The sequence below is a fragment of the Podarcis erhardii genome, assembly GCF_964252035.2.
Source record: "Podarcis erhardii genome assembly, chromosome: 1".
NCBI lineage: Eukaryota > Metazoa > Chordata > Lepidosauria > Squamata > Lacertidae > Podarcis > Podarcis erhardii.
Window position 1 is genome coordinate 134,032,373 of NC_138497.1, and position 17,320 is coordinate 134,049,692.

Consider the following 17,320-nt stretch of genomic DNA (forward strand, 5'->3'; position numbering starts at 1 on the left):
TCGCAAGACGAATTTCCCTATGGGCTTGCTTCGCAAGACGAAAATGTCTTGTGAGTTCTTGCGAGTTTTTCCCCTCCCCCCTTTTTCTAAGCCGCTAATAGCCGCTAAGCCGCTAATAGCGCTAATCCGCTAATCCGCTAATAGCTGTGCTTTGCAAGTCGAAAAAACCGCAAGACGAAGAGACTTGCGGAACAAATTAATTTCGTCTTGCAAGGCACCACTGTATGAAAAAATCCATTTAACAGCATTTAAATTATCATTATTGATCAGAAGCGAAGCATCCACCAACAACTTTGGCTCATCAATTTAAACTTTCTTTGTGTGCTAAACATTGCTTGTGGGGTGTGTGTGTGTGTGTGTGTGTGTGTGTGTTTGGTATTTAGTAGCCTCTGTGAAAAGGATGAGTTGTAACTCGAATAAATAATCCAAACTGGAATTTAAGAATGGGCATGGCAGAAGTATATCCTGAAAATGGAATGACCAGAAAGTGCTTGATAAAGGCCAGATGTGCTCATTAGGGAAAGGAACCCCCTGAGTTGGAGCGCAGTTTTGTCTGTGTGAGCAAAGCTAACAGAAGGCCTATTGTAACCATGTAAGTCGTGCGAAGGCATAGGGTGGAATTTCAATGATCCTGAGGCAGGGGACCACTTAGAGATCTGCAAAACTGGCAGCACTCTGTCCAGACCTCACTGAAAAGACCATGCTTAGACAAAATGTTATGTTAAAGCAGATTTGTTTTTAATGCAAACATGGTAACCATAAACTTATTTTAAAGGTGCTTTCAGGAATGATTTCTCCTCCATCCACACAGGAAGCAAATCTCTACAGCCTGAAATATCCTTTAAAGATACATTCAGCTAACGGGAGACAGGGGGTAGTTATTATTCCAGTGTTCCTGGGGCCCCAGACACGCTAGCAAGCTGAGATTTATCTACCAGAAAGAGCAGTGGCAGAGCCCTCATGTTGTTCTGCTACCCTTGTGACATTCAGGCCATGCCAATGTTGCTTTATATAAGAAGGCATTGTTGAAATGGAGCTTAATTCATAAAAAGTGCACTTCCATGGTGAAATGTAGCATATAAGCTCCCAATCAAATAGCAATTGGCTACTCTTCCCTCTTTTTTTACAGTTAAATAGCTAGTTCTGTTGATTACTTGACTTCAATATTACAGCTGATAACAATTCTGTTCAGGGAAAAAAACACAAAGGGAGAGAAGCTTCCTTGCTTGAGGCCAATGCAGAACTGTAGCAAGAGCAGTGTTAGTGAATGTGGGGCAACCCATGGCCCGTTTACACTTTTTAAAAAGCATTTCATAATTACATATCTTATATGTAATTACTGTATGTGCTCTGCCCAGGTAACACCAATCTTAAGAGATCTGTGCTGGCTCCCAGTGTGTCTCTGGGTGTCCTCTAAAGCCTCAAGTGTCTTGGGACTGGTCTTCTCCCAAGAGTTTAAGACCAGCATCAGAGGACCTTCCGCAGGTGTCCACAGCAGGTGAAATTAGCATGGCGGCAACTAGAGTTAGCCTTTTCTGTGGACAGCCCTCCTCTAGCAAGGAAGGGAAGCCCCAAGCCTTCTATCATTCAGCCTCAGAGTCTTAGTAATGCTCTTGCTACAGGAGGGTAAGGCTGTGGAAGTGCTGAGCCATATCTAAAATGAGTTAAATCCCAGGGTAAGGAGACCGAAATGGTGGTGGTGGGAAGTTCTTTCACATGGTCCCTATGCTCTAGTCTTCTCCCATTCTGAAATTTGAACCACCCCCATTTTCTTTCAGTATCAATCTATTTCTCTTTCTGTGGTGATAGAGAGGCTGGCAATAAAGACATGGAATACGTATTGGAAACCCACAGTAAAGAGGCTACCAACTCAGGAAGAGTTTGATGGGGCATATTGAAGCATCTTGAGCAAATAAATGGCCACATTCCACCAGCCGCTGCTTCCTGCTCGGAGCGGCACCACCTCTGAGCTCCCAGGCTCTGCTCCAAAGTCTCAGGAAACCTGGCAACCTGGCTGGTGAGTAGCAGTAGCAGTAGCAGAACAGGAAGGGACAGGAAGGGGGCTTCAGGACATTATGCAGGGGAAAGCACAGTAAGAACAAGAACCCTCTCCAGTGAGTGCAGGCATGTCGTGCCCTTGGGCTACATTTAGTCCAAATAGCAGGCGTCTGCCCCATTCCTCACATTATGCCTGAAGCATGCTGTGATGCTTTGCTCTTCCACAAGATCCTCTGTCAATAATAATAATAATAATAATAATAATAATAATAATAATAATAATTTATTATTTATACCCTGCCCATCTGCTCGAGTCTCCCCAGCCACACTGGGCGGCTCCCAATCAAATGTTAAAAACAGTACAGCATTAAATATTAAAACTTCCCTAAACAGGGCTGCCTTCAGATGTCTTTTAAAGATAGGATAACTGCTTATTTCCTTCACATCTGAAGGGAGGGTGTTCCACAGGGTGGGTGCCACTACCGAGAAGGCCCTCTGTCTCTTGTAATGGTATAGAAGTGGGCGAGCAATCGCTTCCTGGTACAACATAGAGAATCCCAGATAAATTTTGTGAATGTCCAATAACTTAACAAGATACACTGGGAAATGAGAACAGACTCCAGGATTTGACTCTCAGCATTTATCTATGTATTTCCATAAAGTTAAAACATGTATTTCTCCTTACAGGCATTCACAAAATTCATCTGGGATTATGATCATTCACATGTGTTGACATTTTGGTCATTTATGTGAAGGTTTCCAGAATGGTTACAGAGAAGCCCCCATTCAACTTCCAGAGTGAGAATTGGTGAGGCCTGAAACATAGCCCAAGCTTCATTGTCTTGCTGAAAATAACTGCTCTCAGGTATCCTCCTGTCTCTACACTGTAGATGATTTGTTTTGTTCCTATAGTGCCATCTGTGTGTCTGATGCTTTAAAAAAGTGCAAGAGACCTGTAACCTAAAATTTGACACAGGAGACAACAGAGAAAGGGGGAGGAAATGGGAGGCGCAAGTAACTGCGTCAGCTTCAGACTATGTTACTGACATCTCCTGCTCATACCACTTTCGCCATTCCTGAGCCACCCTCCCACCATTGCCAGAGAGCCAGAAGGGTGGTGGGAGGGTGGATCAGGGATCAGACTGAGTCCCCGGCTCAGAGATCAATGGTCGTACAAACAACCATGGCAAGCAGCTGTCCTTCCTTGTAACATGCTGAAAGCAGGCACACCTAATCAGTCACCCATAGGCTACTCTAATATCTATTTTGACTTTCTTACCTGGGATGACTGTCTCATACATTTCCTGCACTGCTCTCTATTATCTTGTCTGTCAAGAAAAGCCTTCTCTGTGAAATATATCTCTCTCTCTCTCTCTCTCTCTCTCTCTCTCATTATTGAGAGACACAAAGCACCTTTATCAACGCCTGTCAGGGAACTGCCATCGGAAAGGCAGGGGGTGGAAGGGCTCTCGGACGCTAAGAGAGACTTGGCAGCAGAGGAAGGTACCAGCAGGGGGAGAGAAGGAGCTCAGAGAGAAAGTGAGTCGGAGGGAGGGCTCCGAGAGACTTCTAGTGAAAACAGTGGAGAAGTCTCAGGACCCCCCATAGGTACACCCACTCCTCGCCGGAAACTGTCGCGCCGAGAATCCCGAAGACGCGTTTCCGTTAAGGAACTTTTATGTTGGAGCAGATTCCACAAACGCCCACTGTCGGATTCTGCCAGCGATTAAGGGAGTCATGTTTAAGGGGCTCCGCTTAAGACAGAGTTTTGAGAACCATGCCCAAGCTCTGAGGGACTAAGCTTTTACGCACAAGCAGCTCATCATCCCATCACAGCAATCCGACAGTCCCTGAAAGCCGCTTGTGCAAAGAGAGGCATCATGAGCAACCCAACCGGAGCCGGAGACACAGGAGGAGCTGGAGTGGGTCCAAGCCTGGAAGAAAGGTACAGGGTGTTGGAGCTCCAGCTAGTGCTGCAAACAGCGAGGCTTGAAGAGAGGCGGGCTCAGGATGCAGACAAGGGAAAAACCACCCCACTCGCAAGGAAGGTGCCAGGGTTGGTGCAAAAGTTTGGGGGTGATCCCAGAAATTATCAAGCCTTTAGGACAGAGATGCAATACGCCCTCAATCTGCAGTTTGATGACTTTCCCGATGAGGAATCGAGAGTGGCGTTTGTCATTGGGCATCTCGAAGGGGGGGCGAAAGACTGGGTGAGGCCCCTGATGGCAGCGAATAATGACACTCTAAAAGACTCGAGAAAGTTCTTTCGCGCCATGGACCTGATGTTTTCCAGCGAGATTGAGCAAGGGGTGGTGCGCAGACAGTTGATGGCGTGTAAACAGGGGAACCGATCCGTCCAAGAGTACTGGACAGAGTTTACCATGCTGATCCATAAATTGGGGTGGGACCTGTCTGCGGACCCGATACAAATGCTGTTCGAAGAAGGTTTATCCTCGGTGAAGGATGAACTTTCCCGCGCGCCCAGGGCGGAGTCTATGGACCAGCTGACTAAATCCGCGCTTGCCATAGGAGTGCGCCAGGAGGCGAGAGCCTTGGAGAAGCGGGAAGGGAAAGGGGAACGTTGGAGTGAGTTCCGCATTCCAGAGATGCCAGAGCAGCATTCCCCTCCAGTAGAACCGATGGAGATTGGAACAGCGCGCGTGCGCGGAGTTTCAAACACCAATGAAGGGCGGAAGAAGGAGGGAAAGAGCGCCAAGAAATGTTTCCTCTGCCAACAGCCAGGTCACTTTGCCAGAGTCTGCCCTCAAAGGAAGGGATGGCAAGGAATGGCGGGAGCTGTTGGGGGTGAAGAAGAGAGGGTTAAGGAGCAGGTAAAAGCCAACGCCTGGTTGCCAGCATCGGGGCACAGCAGCCAGGCCAAAGATCAGTGAATGTGCCCAAGCCTGAACCCCCAAGACCAGCGCTTGTCGTAGAGGTGGTGCTAGAGCTACCAAACGGACATCCGCTAAAGATAAAGGCGCTATTGGACTCAGGCAGCTCCTGCAATTTTATGAGCAAGGAGTTTGCAGCTGAACACCAGATACAGACTATCCCTTTAAGTAACCCTTTGCAGGTGACAACGATTGATGGGAGGGAACTGTTGGGTGGAGAAGTTAACCAACAAACTGTCCCCATGATAATGAAGGTGGCAAGACACACGGAGGTGATAGCGTTTAATGTGGCCACCCTGGGAGGAGCGCCCATCATATTGGGAATGAGCTGGCTAGCGCTGCATGATCCACTAGTGGGATGGCACCAGTGGGTAGTTTCCTTTGGGTCAGCACATTGCCTAGCACACTGCAAGGGGGGAGAGGCTCAGGGAGGAGCCCAGGCCACCCTAGCAGGGATGGAAGTAGCAGATAAAGGGAAGATACCACGACAATACGCCGACCTGGGTAACGTCTTCAGCGAAAGAGAAGCAGATAAACTGCCTCCGCATAGACCCTTTGACTGTCAAATTAACCTACTCCCAGGAGCCCAGCTGCCAGTGGGCAAGCTGTACGCCATGTCCGACAAGGAGATGCAGGAGTTAAGGGAGTTCATTGACAAGAACCTCAAACGAGGTTTCATCAGGGAGTCACGAGCGGTGAGGGGTAGTCCAGTGTTCTTTGTGGACAAAAAAGACACGGATAAACCCAGGTTGGTAGTGGATTACCGGGCCGTAAATGCAGTGTCAGAACCCGTGACCTTCCCCATGCCCAGAATCGATGACATTTTGACCCGAGTGAGGAAGGGGAAAATTTTTACCAAACTGGACCTGAGGGGGGCGTATAACCTGATACGAATGAGAAAGGGAGATGAATGGAAAACTACCATGTTCACCCCCTTGGGGGCCTTTGAGTACCTCGTTATGCCCTTCGGTCTACAGGGGGGCTCAGCCTGTTTTCAATCATTCATGAATCACGTCCTGGGACCTTTACTTTACAAAAACTGTGTGGCATTTTTAGATGACGTATTGGTGTACTCAGAGAATGAGGAGCAGCATGTGCGGGACGTAAGAGAGGTACTGAGCAGACTGCAAGCAAACCAGCTGTGGGTGAAACTGGAGAAGTGTCAGTTTCATACCAGAGAGGTGGAATTCCTGGGGTACCGTTTGTCAGACAAGGGATTGGCCATGGATCCCAGCAAAGTTCAAGCGGTACTGGAATGGAAGACACCGAGGACAAAGAAGGACGTGCAAAGGTTCCTGGGGTTCGGGAACTTCTACCGGAAGTTCATCAAGAACTTCGCCCACTTAACGGCGCCCATCACTGATTGTCTCAGCAGCAAGAAGAAATTTGTCTGGACGGAAGAGGCGCAGCGAGCGTTCGAAAGGTTAAAGAAGGCGTTCGCGTCGGAAGAACAACTTTTGCACGTGGATCTGCAACAACCGATGAGAGTAGAAACAGATGCATCAGACTGCGCGGTGGGGGCGGTGCTTCTTCAGCTGGGAAAGGATACGCCGGAATGGAGGCCGTGTGCCTTCTTCTCGCAGAAACTGAACAAGTCCGAGAGGAACTACACCGTGTACAACCGAGAACTACTCGCCATTCATGAGGCGTTCTGGAGATGGCGACACTTGCTGATTGGAGCGCAGCACAAGGTCCAAGTGTGCACCGACCACAAAAATCTAGAATACTGGAGAACTGCCCGAGTACTGAACCAGAGACAAGTGAGATGGGCCCAGGAGTTTTCCAAATTCCATTTTGAAATTTGCTACGTGCCAGGGCCGGAGAATGTCAGAGCGGACGCTCTCTCTTGAAAACCAGAGTATTTAGAGGGGGAGGGAGCGCCAGAGGAGAGACATATCATCCCCGAGGACCACTGGGTGTGTGGGGCGGCATTGGTGGGGCCGAGAGAACTGGTAGAGGGAACCGAGAACGATGAATACGCCCAGATAAGCTCAGAGGACTCCGGGAAGGGGGAGAGAACACAGGGGGTTTTGAGGAAAGGAACGGAGCGTTGTATTACAAGGGGGCACTGTACATACCCGAAGGAGAACTGAGGGGCCGGGTACTCAAACAATTGCACGACAGCCCCACAGCGGGGCACTTCGGGCAACACAAAACCATGTGGTTGGTTACCAGGGAGTTTTGGTGGCCCAAGGTGAGGGAAGACGTACGGGAATATGTAAGGGGGTGCGACCGCTGCCAGCGGGCAAAAGGGGAGAGGCTGGCACCGGCGGGGCTACTGGAACCCTTACCCACACCAGAAAGGCCATGGGAGGCAGTATCCATAGATTTTATGACGGATCTGCCAAAATCCAAGGGGAAAACTGCTGTCATGGTGGTGGTAGACCTATTAACCAAGATGTGCCACTTTATAGCCTGCTCGCATGCGGTCACAGCGGAAGAAACCGCCAAGTTGTTTGTAAAACATATTTTTAGGTTGCATGGCGCCCCCTTGAGGGTGGTTTCAGACCGAGGGAAACAATTTACTTCCAGGTTCTGGAGGAAGCTCATGAGCTTACTGCACGTAGAGGTCAATTTTTCGACTGCCCGACACCCAGAAACAAATGGGCAGGCGGAAAGGGCAAACGGTATTCTACAACAATACCTGAGGTGTTATGTTAATGACAGAGAAAATGATTGGGTAGATAAGTTGGCTCTGGCAGAATTTGCCTACAACAACGCGGAGCATGTGTCCACAGGGATGAGTCCCTTCCTGGCAAATTATGGGTGTCATCCCAGGGCATTTCCAGGAGAACGAGGGGAAAGATGGAGTGTCCCGGCAGCGGAACACTTTGTAGAAGAGATGGAAGCGATCCACCGGCAGCTCCAACTTAATTTAGAGAGGGCCAAAGAAGAATACAAGAAGCAAGCAGACAGAAACAGACGGGAAGGTGAAACCATAAGGGTGGGGGACTGGGTATGGTTATCCACCCAAGGGCTGCCGTTCAAGGGCGGGTGTAAGAAATTGAAACCTAAACGGCTGGGACCATTTGAGGTGATACAACAGGTCAACCCAGTGGCATTCAAACTCAGGTTGCCCAACCACATGAAACTGCACCCAGTATTTCACAGGTCCTTACTGTCGCCGTACCGAGAGGGGCGGGAGTGGGGGGGACGTGAGAGGGAGGTTACTCAAACACCAGTCATAGAAGAAAGGGAACGCAACAATCATGTGGCAGAAATCGTCGATTCCAGGTGGAAGGGGAATCAGGTGGAGTATTTGGTAGAATGGGAAGGAGAACTGGAGTCAGAGAACACATGGGTACCGGCAGAAGAGGTCAATGACGAGGTTTTAATAGAAATGTTTCATCAACGGTTCCCAAGGAAACCTCAGCCGGTGACACGGTTCGGGAGGGAACACTTCGGCACCACCGATGAGGAAGAGGAGTTTGAAGGGTTCCCAGAATCAGGGCTGGAAGAGGGAATAGACTCCGATGAGGAGGAGTACTCGGGAAGAAGAGACGGGAGTCAGTGGAGAGAAGTGTTCGAGTCCTCTGACGATGAGGGAGGTTCTTTCCAGGGGTTTCCGTCCTCACCGCCCATAGATGAGGGGGCGGGAGGGGGTGAAGGGGGCCCTGGAGGGGAGGTGGATGTCAGGGAACTGCCATCGGAAAGGCAGGGGGTGGAAGGGCTCTCGGACGCTAAGAGAGACTCGGCAGCAGAAGAAGGTACCAGCAGGGGGAGAGAAGGAGCTCAGAGAGAAAGTGAGTCGGAGGGAGGGCTCCAAGAGACTTCTAGTGAAAACAGTGGAGAAGTCTCAGGACCCCCCATAGGTACACCCACTCCTTGCCGCAAACTGTTGTGCCGAGAATCCCGAAGACGCGTTTCCGTTAAGGAACTTTTATGTTGGAGCAGATTCCGCAAATGCCCACTGTCGGATTCTGCCAGCGATTAAGGGAGTCATGTTTAAGGGGCTCCGCTTAAGACAGAGTTTTGAGAACCATGCCCAAGCTCTGAGGGACTAAGCTTTTACGCACAAGCAGCTCATCATCCCATCACAACGCCTTTAAACCATGGCACTGAATCAATTAAGAAATGCTTATCTTTGAAAAATAAAGCCAGCCTTTCTGTAAGCAGGTAAGAGTGCCAGCACATGTATGGGAAAACGTCCTTCTCTGCAGGAGCAAAATACAGTGGTACCTCGGGTTACAGACACTTACAGACACTTCAGGTTACAGACTCCACTAACCCAGAAATAGTACCTCGGTTTGAGAACTTTGCTTCAGGGTGAGAACAGAAATCGTGCTCCGGCGGCATGGCAGCAGCAGGAGGCCCCATTAGCTAAAGTGGTACCTCAGGTTAAGAACAGTTTCAGGTTAAAAACGGACCTCCAGAACGAATTAAGTTCTTAACCCAAGGTACCACTGTATATCATGTCAGTACTTCATTAATTCAAATATAGTGCAGTTGTGAAGCTGAAACATTTCATAAGAAGCAAGCAAGGCAAAAAAATTGCAAAAGTGCTGGCTATTATTATTTTCTTATTCTGTTTTGCTAGCCAGTTGTGAGTAGCTTACTTAACTACTGAAGAAGATGTCCTATATCCCAGGAATATCTTCCTTTGTAAACAGAGTTGGGCATTTTTTTGCTAAGGGTTTCCTTACTTCATGGCTGTCCTTTTCCTCCTATGGATTGGAGAAATATCAGATAAACATACGTTGGCTCTTTTAAGGGCAGAACCATGAATGTGATCTTAACTGATTCTATAAAAAATCCTAGCAATGTTCCATAGGAGAAATAAATTGCAAGAAAGGTTTGACTAAAACCTTTGGTACAGATAACTACTGCTGTGTATTAGTTTCAGGGGAAAAGATTTCTCAAATCAAGCAATAACTGTAGACCCCTGTAATGGTCTATTATGGGGGTTGGGAATCCAAAAGCAACTGTGTTATAATGCTTTTATTAGGAGCAGCTAAAAAGTTATAAAGAAGTAAGCAAGCTTTTGAGTTCTTCATGAGAATCTCTGTTAATAATAATAATAATAATAATAATTTATTATTTGTACCCCGCCCATCTGGCTGGGTTTCCCCAGCCACTCTGGGCGGCTTCCATAAAAACCAGAAATACACTAAAATATCACAGATTAAAAACTTCCCTGAACAGGGCTGCCTTAAGATGTCTTCTGAATGTCAGGTAGTTATTTATCGCTTTGACATCTGATGGGAGGGCGTTCCACAAGGCGGGTGCCACTACCGAGAAGGCCCTCTGCCTGGTTCCCTGTAGCTTTGCTTCTCGTAATGAGGGAACCGCCAGAAGGCCCTCGGCGCTGGACCTCAGCGTCCGGGCAGAACGATGGGGGTGGAGACGCTCCTTCAGGTATACTGGGCCGAGGCCGTTTAGGGCTTTAAAGGTCAACACCAGCACTTTGAATTGTGCTCGGAAACGTACTGGGAGCCAATGTAGGTCTTTCAAGACCGGTGTTATGTGGTCTCGGCGGCTGCCCCCAGTCACCAGTCTAGCTGCCGCATTCTGGATTAGTTGTAGTTTCCGAGTCGCCTTCAAAGGTAGCCCCACGTAGAGCGCATTGCAGTAGTCCAAGCGGGAGATAACTAGAGCATGCACCACTCTGGCGAGACAGTCAGCGGGCAGGTAGGGTCTCAGCCTGCGTACCAGGTGGAGTTGGTAGACAGCTGCCCTGGATACAGAATTGACCTGCGCCTCCATGGACAGCTGTGAGTCCAAAATGACTCCCAGGCTGCGCACCTGGTCCTTCAGGGGCACAGTTACCCCATTCAGGACCAGGGAGTCCTCCACACCAGCCCGCCCCCTGTCCCCCAAAAACAGTACTTCTGTCTTGTCAGGATTCAACCTCAATCCATTAGCCGCCATCCATCCTCCAACCGCCTCCAGGCACTCACACAGGACCTTCACCGCCTTCACTGGTTCTGATTTGAAAGAGAGGTAGAGCTGGGTATCATCTGCATATTGATGGACACCCAGTCCAAACCCCCTGATGATCTCTCCCAGCGGCTTCATATAGATGTTAAAAAGCATGGGGGAGAGGACGGAACCCTGAGGCACCCCACAAGTGAGGGCCCAGGGGTCTGAACACTCATCCCCCACCACCACTTTCTGAACACGGCCCAGGAGGAAGGAGCGAAACCACTGTATAACAGTGCCCCCAGCTCCCAGCCCCTCTAGACGGTCCAGAAGGATGTTATGGTCGATTGTATCAAAGGCCGCTGAGAGATCCAGCAGAACTAGGAAACAGCTCTCACCTTTGTCCCTAGCTCGCCGGAGATCATCAACCAGCGCGACCAAGGCAGTTTCAGTCCCATGATGAGGCCTGAATCCCGATTGGAAGGGATCCAAATGGTCCGCATCCTCCAGGCGTGCCTGGAGTTGTTCAGCAACCACGCGCTCAATCACCTTGCCCAAGAATGGAAGATTTGAGACTGGGCGATAGTTGGCCATGCTGGCCGGGTCTAAAGATGGTTTTTTAAGAAGCGGTTTGATGACCGCCTCTTTCAGCGGATCTGGGAATGCTCCCTCACAGAGGGAAGCATTCACCACCCCGCAGAGCCCATCGCCCAGCCCTTCCCGGCTTGCTTTTATTAGCCAGGATGGGCAAGGATCCAGGAGACAGGTGGTTGGTTTCACGCGTCCAAGCAGCCTGTCCACATCCTCGGGGGTAATGGATTGAAATCGATTCCATGCAACTTGACCAGACAGAGCTCTAGCACTCTCCCGCCCCAGCCCTGCTCCCACGGTGGTGTCTAGCTCCTTCCGAATATGAGTGATTTTATCTGCAAAAAACTTTGCAAAATCGTTGCAGGAGATCTTGGGGTCTTTACAAAGCCCCGGTGGTAAAGGTGGTTCCGTTAAATTACGAACCACCTGAAAAAGTCTCCTGCTACTATTTTCTGCAGATGCAATAGAGGCGGTGAAGAAAGTCTTCTTCGCCGTCGCTATCGCCACTTGGTAGGCTCGACGTTGAGCTCTAACCTGTGTCCGGTCAGATTCGGAGTGAGTTTTTTGCCACCGACGCTCTAGCCGTCTCAGCGATTGTTTCATCGCCCTCAGCTCCGAAGAAAACCACGGAGCTGTCCGGGCTCCATGCAATCGGAGAGGGCGCTTCGGAGCCAGACAGTCGATAGCCCTGGTTAACTCCGCATTCCAGCGGGCCACCAGGGAATCAGCTGAAAGGCCATCAACATGGGATAAGGCATCCCCTACCACTCTCTGGAAACCATTTGGATCCATTAAGTGGCGGGGGCGGACCATCCGAATTGGTCCCACCTCCCTGCAGAGGGGAAGGGTCGCGGAGAAGTCCAGTTGCACCAGGAAGTGATCTGACCATGGCACTTCTTTTGTTTCACTTTTACTTAGTGTCAGATCACCCACGTCACTAGAGGTGAACACCAGGTCTAAGGCATGTCCATGACTATGAGTTGGGCCAAACTTATTCAGGGGCAGCCCCATGGAGGCCATGCTTTCCACGAAGTCCCGAGCAGCCCCTTGTAAGGTCGTGTCGGCATGGATGTTAAAATCCCCTAGGACAACCAAACTAGGTGTCTCCAGGAGAAAATCCGCCACGACCTGAAGCAGCTCAGACAGGGAATCCTTGGTGCAGCGGGGAGGTCGGTACACCAAAAGGAATCCTGTACTGCCCCTATTGCCCAACTTCCAGAACATGCACTCAGAAAACTGGATCTTCCCAGTAGGACGCCTGGTGCAAGCTAGTGACTTCCTAAAAATCACTGCAACCCCCCCTCCCCGCCCACATGACCTGGGTTGCTGTGCGTAAGAGAAACCTGGTGGGCAAGCAGCGGCAAGGACAGGCCCATCTGCTTCCTCCAACCAGGTCTCTGTCACACATGCCAGGTCAAGTCCTCCATCCACAATCAGGTCGTGGATGGCAGTGGTTTTATTCCTCATTGACCTGGCATTACACAGCAACACCTTCAGGTCATGTAGGTTTCCCCTGTTGATTCCAGTATCCATCCGGTCAAGGCCAGACCCGGAGGCAGGGATAGTCTTCAAACAACGACTAAACCTGCCTCCTCGGTAATGACATGGTCTGGTCTTAGCGTAACTCCGCCTCCTGCCCATGATCACCGAGATCGGATGTCCCAGTGCTTCCCTCCCTGTGGAACTTGTCCCAGCCATCGTGATGACTGGGGCCCCACTCCCAGGCAGCCCTGATCTAGCCCCTTCAAAACAAAACATAAACTATACAGAACCAATAAAACAACAACAACAACAAAAAGAACAGAACAATTATAATAAAATTAATCCCCAACCAAATATCCATCCCACCCACCCCCAGCAATAGAAAAAAAGAAATAAAAATTTAAATTGCCACCGACTGCTTGAGGACATTTTAAAGCACATTAAGCCCCTGGAACGGGAAGCAATGGCAGAACACTTCCCACCCTTCCCAAGAGTTTGTTCCAAAAGTTTGTTCCTGGGCCACGCCCCCTGGGCCAGTTGGAAAAGGCCCTGGAAGGGAGCAGGCCCTGCAGTTCTCACCCAGCCGATGGTCCAAGGCTTCCCCGCAGCAGGAGTCCCTTTATAGCCAGGAGAGAGGGCCTGGGCCACGCCCCCTGGGCCAGTTGGAAAAGGCCCTGGGAGGGAGCAGGCCCTGCAGTTCTCACCCAGCCGATGGTCCGAGGCCTCACTGCAGCAGGAGTCCCTTTATAGCCAGGAGAGAGGGCCTGGGCCACGCCCCCTGGGCCAGTTGGAAAAGGCCCTGGGAGGGAGCAGGCCCTGCAGTCCTCACCCAGCCGATGGTCCGAGGCCTCACTGCAGCAGGAGTCCCTTTATAGCCAGGAGAGAGGGCCTGGGCCACGCCCCCTGGGCCAGTTGGAAAAGGCCCTGGAAGGGAGCAGGCCCTGCAGTCCTCACCCAGCCGATGGTCCGAGGCCTCACTGCAGCAGGAGTCCCTTTATAGCCAGGAGAGAGGGCCTGGGCCACGCCCCCTGGGCCAGTTGGAAAAGGCCCTGGGAGGGAGCAGGCCCTGCAGTCCTCACCCAGCCGATGGTCCGAGGCCTCACTGCAGCAGGAGTCCCTTTATAGCCAGGAGAGAGGGCCTGGGCCACGCCCCCTGGGCCAGTTGGAAAAGGCCCTGGAAGGGAGCAGGCCCTGCAGTCCTCACCCAGCCGATGGTCCGAGGCCTCACTGCAGCAGGAGTCCCTTTATAGCCAGGAGAGAGGGCCTGGGCCACGCCCCCTGGGCCAGTTGGAAAAGGCCCTGGGAGGGAGCAGGCCCTGCAGTCCTCACCCAGCCGATGGTCCGAGGCCTCACTGCAGCAGGAGTCCCTTTATAGCCAGGAGAGAGGGCCTGGGCCACGCCCCCTGGGCCAGTTGGAAGAGGCCCTGGGAGGGAGCAGGCCCTGCAGTCCTCACCCAGCCGATGTTAAACTAAAAACAAAAAACAAAAATATTAAAAAAGAGGGTGGCAACAGAGAAATAGGCATTGCTGAGAATGATGAAAAGCCCAGTTTGTAATAGTCTTGATATGGATAAGAAGTGGTATTATGCAGCCGCAATTAGGTGAGACTATGCATGATACAAAAAGATTTCAAGCTGCACCAAAGGCTACCAGTACAAAGAAACATTTTCTTTGAAAATGTAAAAGCTAGCAGTAGAACAAGTGGTATAAATTCTAGAGTGGTACTGATAAAAAATTAAAAAATACTTCCAGGAAATCCAAACCATGTAATTGAAATCTCAAATATCTTTGAAGATTTCAAGCCATAAAAAAGAGGGAGGAAACCCATTACTCTTCCTGGAAGTGTGCAATATTCATTGTGACTTTCTGTTCTTCCGCCTACAATTGCTGGCAAATTCCAGCCGCTTTGCAGAGTCCTCTGAGTGAGGAGCCACAAGTGGCAGCATAGCAGTAAATTTGGTATCTGCAAGGACCCTGCAGAAAGCATGTGATATGATTTCGAGCAACAGGTGCTCACAAGTAAACATTGTATAGCACTGAACAACACAGACATTTCAAGTTATTTTAAAAATAATAAATATAGAAATTTGTATGACAACACATATAAAAATACATATATTTACACATCAGAATCCTCATTTGCTATGGACTTCCTAGTCTCCTAAACCTATTAATACCTTACAATTGCACCAACCAATAATTAATTATGTATTTTCACAATAACAAATAATTTAACCCTGCTTCAAGATCATTGTAACACAGATCTTCAATATTCCTCTATAATACTTAGTGTTTTAGAGATGCAATTAATTTAAATAGCTCAATTTGCTCTCACAGCATTTTTGTGTAATTTTTTGGCACTGAAGAAAAATGCCCCCTTTTCTTCCCTTTTTTGACACTTCTAATGAAAATAGTCACTGAATTCATTTACTTACCCTCACTTTCACTTGTCCTCAGTAAAATCATCACACATCCAAATCTGATTGGCCTATGTGGCATTATGATGTAACCCCCTTCACTAAGTGCACTTTGTTTGAGTGTGCGATTAGCCACACAATTATTCCTGGGAAGTGGAGATAGAAGGAGCAGTCAGGAATGTGCAAAGAAGAGCACTAAACCAACAACCACCAGAGAAGAGAAAATAGCATTTATCTCGATGGGATAAAAGTGAATATTTGCACAAATTTTTTTTTTTTTGCTGGGTGGGGGCAGGGAGTAAGGTTCTACTCCACCAAATGTAGTAATTTCTGTTGAAAAACCTGGAACTGGGGTTTGTTTGCTGGTGTTTCCCATTGTTCTCGCCCTGAGTGTACATTTACCTTAAGGGCTTGAAGATGAGTCACCATATACAAATGTAGCCCAAAGGAGGCCAGGCTGTCTGGAATATTTAGCTGCTGAGAGGAAAAGCAAACTATAATGTTAAAATAAATATTCATTTTGGGCTTTTCTTGTCATTTTACAACTAGTTATTTTGCACTGAAAGCATTTTGTACCTTTTCTGTTTCAAGTGCTGAGTTTGTGTAAAATTTATGGTTAATACGATCCTTTCTTCCAGAGAAATTAAAACCAAAATATCTCCTTAACTTCAGGACTACATCAAGAACGCAATAAGCGCACCAATAAATCAGAGGGGGGGGGGGATTCTTTGGTATTCATTGCAGAAACAGCTCCAGGACTGGGTGAAGGGCCTTATTCCATAAAATCATCACAAGGCAGCAACAATAAAAATACTCTGCACTGCAAAATGAGTGTTTTCCATCCTGCATTTATTGTAATATTACCGTGGAGCAATCAGGCTCCCACTGAATCCATCTGCAGTACATTTGGATGTTCATAAACATATTTTTCACCACCATTACACTCAATATCAATACGGGAAGTTTCAATTTGCAAGCCTAAAATGATTTCTTTATCTGTTCTCAAGCTGTGCCGTCGGAATGAATCCCGGTGATCTATGGCTACAATTACTCAATACTGGATTAAGTGCAGCTACATTATGCAAATGGTTACTGTGATTAGGAAACTGCCTGCAGGCTAATGTGCTGCCAAAGAATACCACGCCATTTTAGAAGATCTTGTTCGCTCTCTACAAATTCCGATGTGAATCCCCATTTTTGTTTGTAACTAAATGCGTATCACATGAAAATGTAAGAATTACAGACGCTGATAAATTTGTATGTAATATCCCACCCCCTTCCAAAAACAACTGTACCGCAGTTTCACTGCCCTACTGCCTTCCTGGTTCAGAATTATGGTTTTGCTGCTGGATCTGAAGAGGTGGCAGCCTTCTTGGTGGAGGCCCTGAACTGACACAACCCATGAAGACGGGCCGTGGGGAGCCTTGCTTAAGCAACAGGTTCTGCATGAGTTCTGTGGATTCCTATATCCTTTGTCATTCTTATGGTCCCAACTGCTGTTTTGTCCCAGAACTCCTGGTCATAGCTGTCAACTGTCCCTTATTTGGCGGGAAACTCCCTTATCCCAGCGCCGTGTCCCGCTGCTGTCCCTTATTGATGATGTCCCTTAAATTTCCCGGGTTTCATGCTCGCTCGGCTCAGGAGGGAAGCTGCGGCTCGGGGTCCTCCTCCACGAGAGAGAGCACGCGCACGAGCTGCCGTGTCTCTGTCTCTCCCTTTTTCCCCTCAGGGGCGCATCGTGGGTGGGCAGGCAGCCCCTCTCTTGCGAGACTTCTGCCACACTGCCAGGGGAAGCCGGAGGCGGCAGCGGCGGCTGAGGAGTAAGCCTGAGGGAGGAGGAAGAGGAGGGGATAGGGAGGGATGCTGAAGGACGGCGCTTCAGCGGCCACCGCAGCGCCGCAACTGCCTCATGCTGGGCTCGTGGGTGGCGTGGGCAATAATAATAATAATAATAATAATAATAATAATAATAATTTATTTATACCCCGCCCATCTGGCTGGGCCTCCCCAGCCACTCTGGGTGGCTTCCATAAAAACCAAAAATACAGTAAGATATCACACGTTAAAAACTTCCCTGAACAG

The 17,320-nt window shown here is 49.1% G+C and overlaps 1 long non-coding RNA gene across 1 annotated transcript; it reads left to right on the forward strand.

Moving 5' to 3' along the window:
* The first annotated feature begins 382 nt into the window (after positions 1–382).
* LOC309335820 lies at positions 383–17,101 on the forward strand. The gene is made up of 3 exons (XR_014153745.1): positions 383–2,017; positions 2,686–2,806; positions 16,246–17,101. It is a non-coding gene; the product is annotated as an uncharacterized lncRNA (long non-coding RNA).
* Positions 17,102–17,320: the final 219 nt, after the last annotated feature.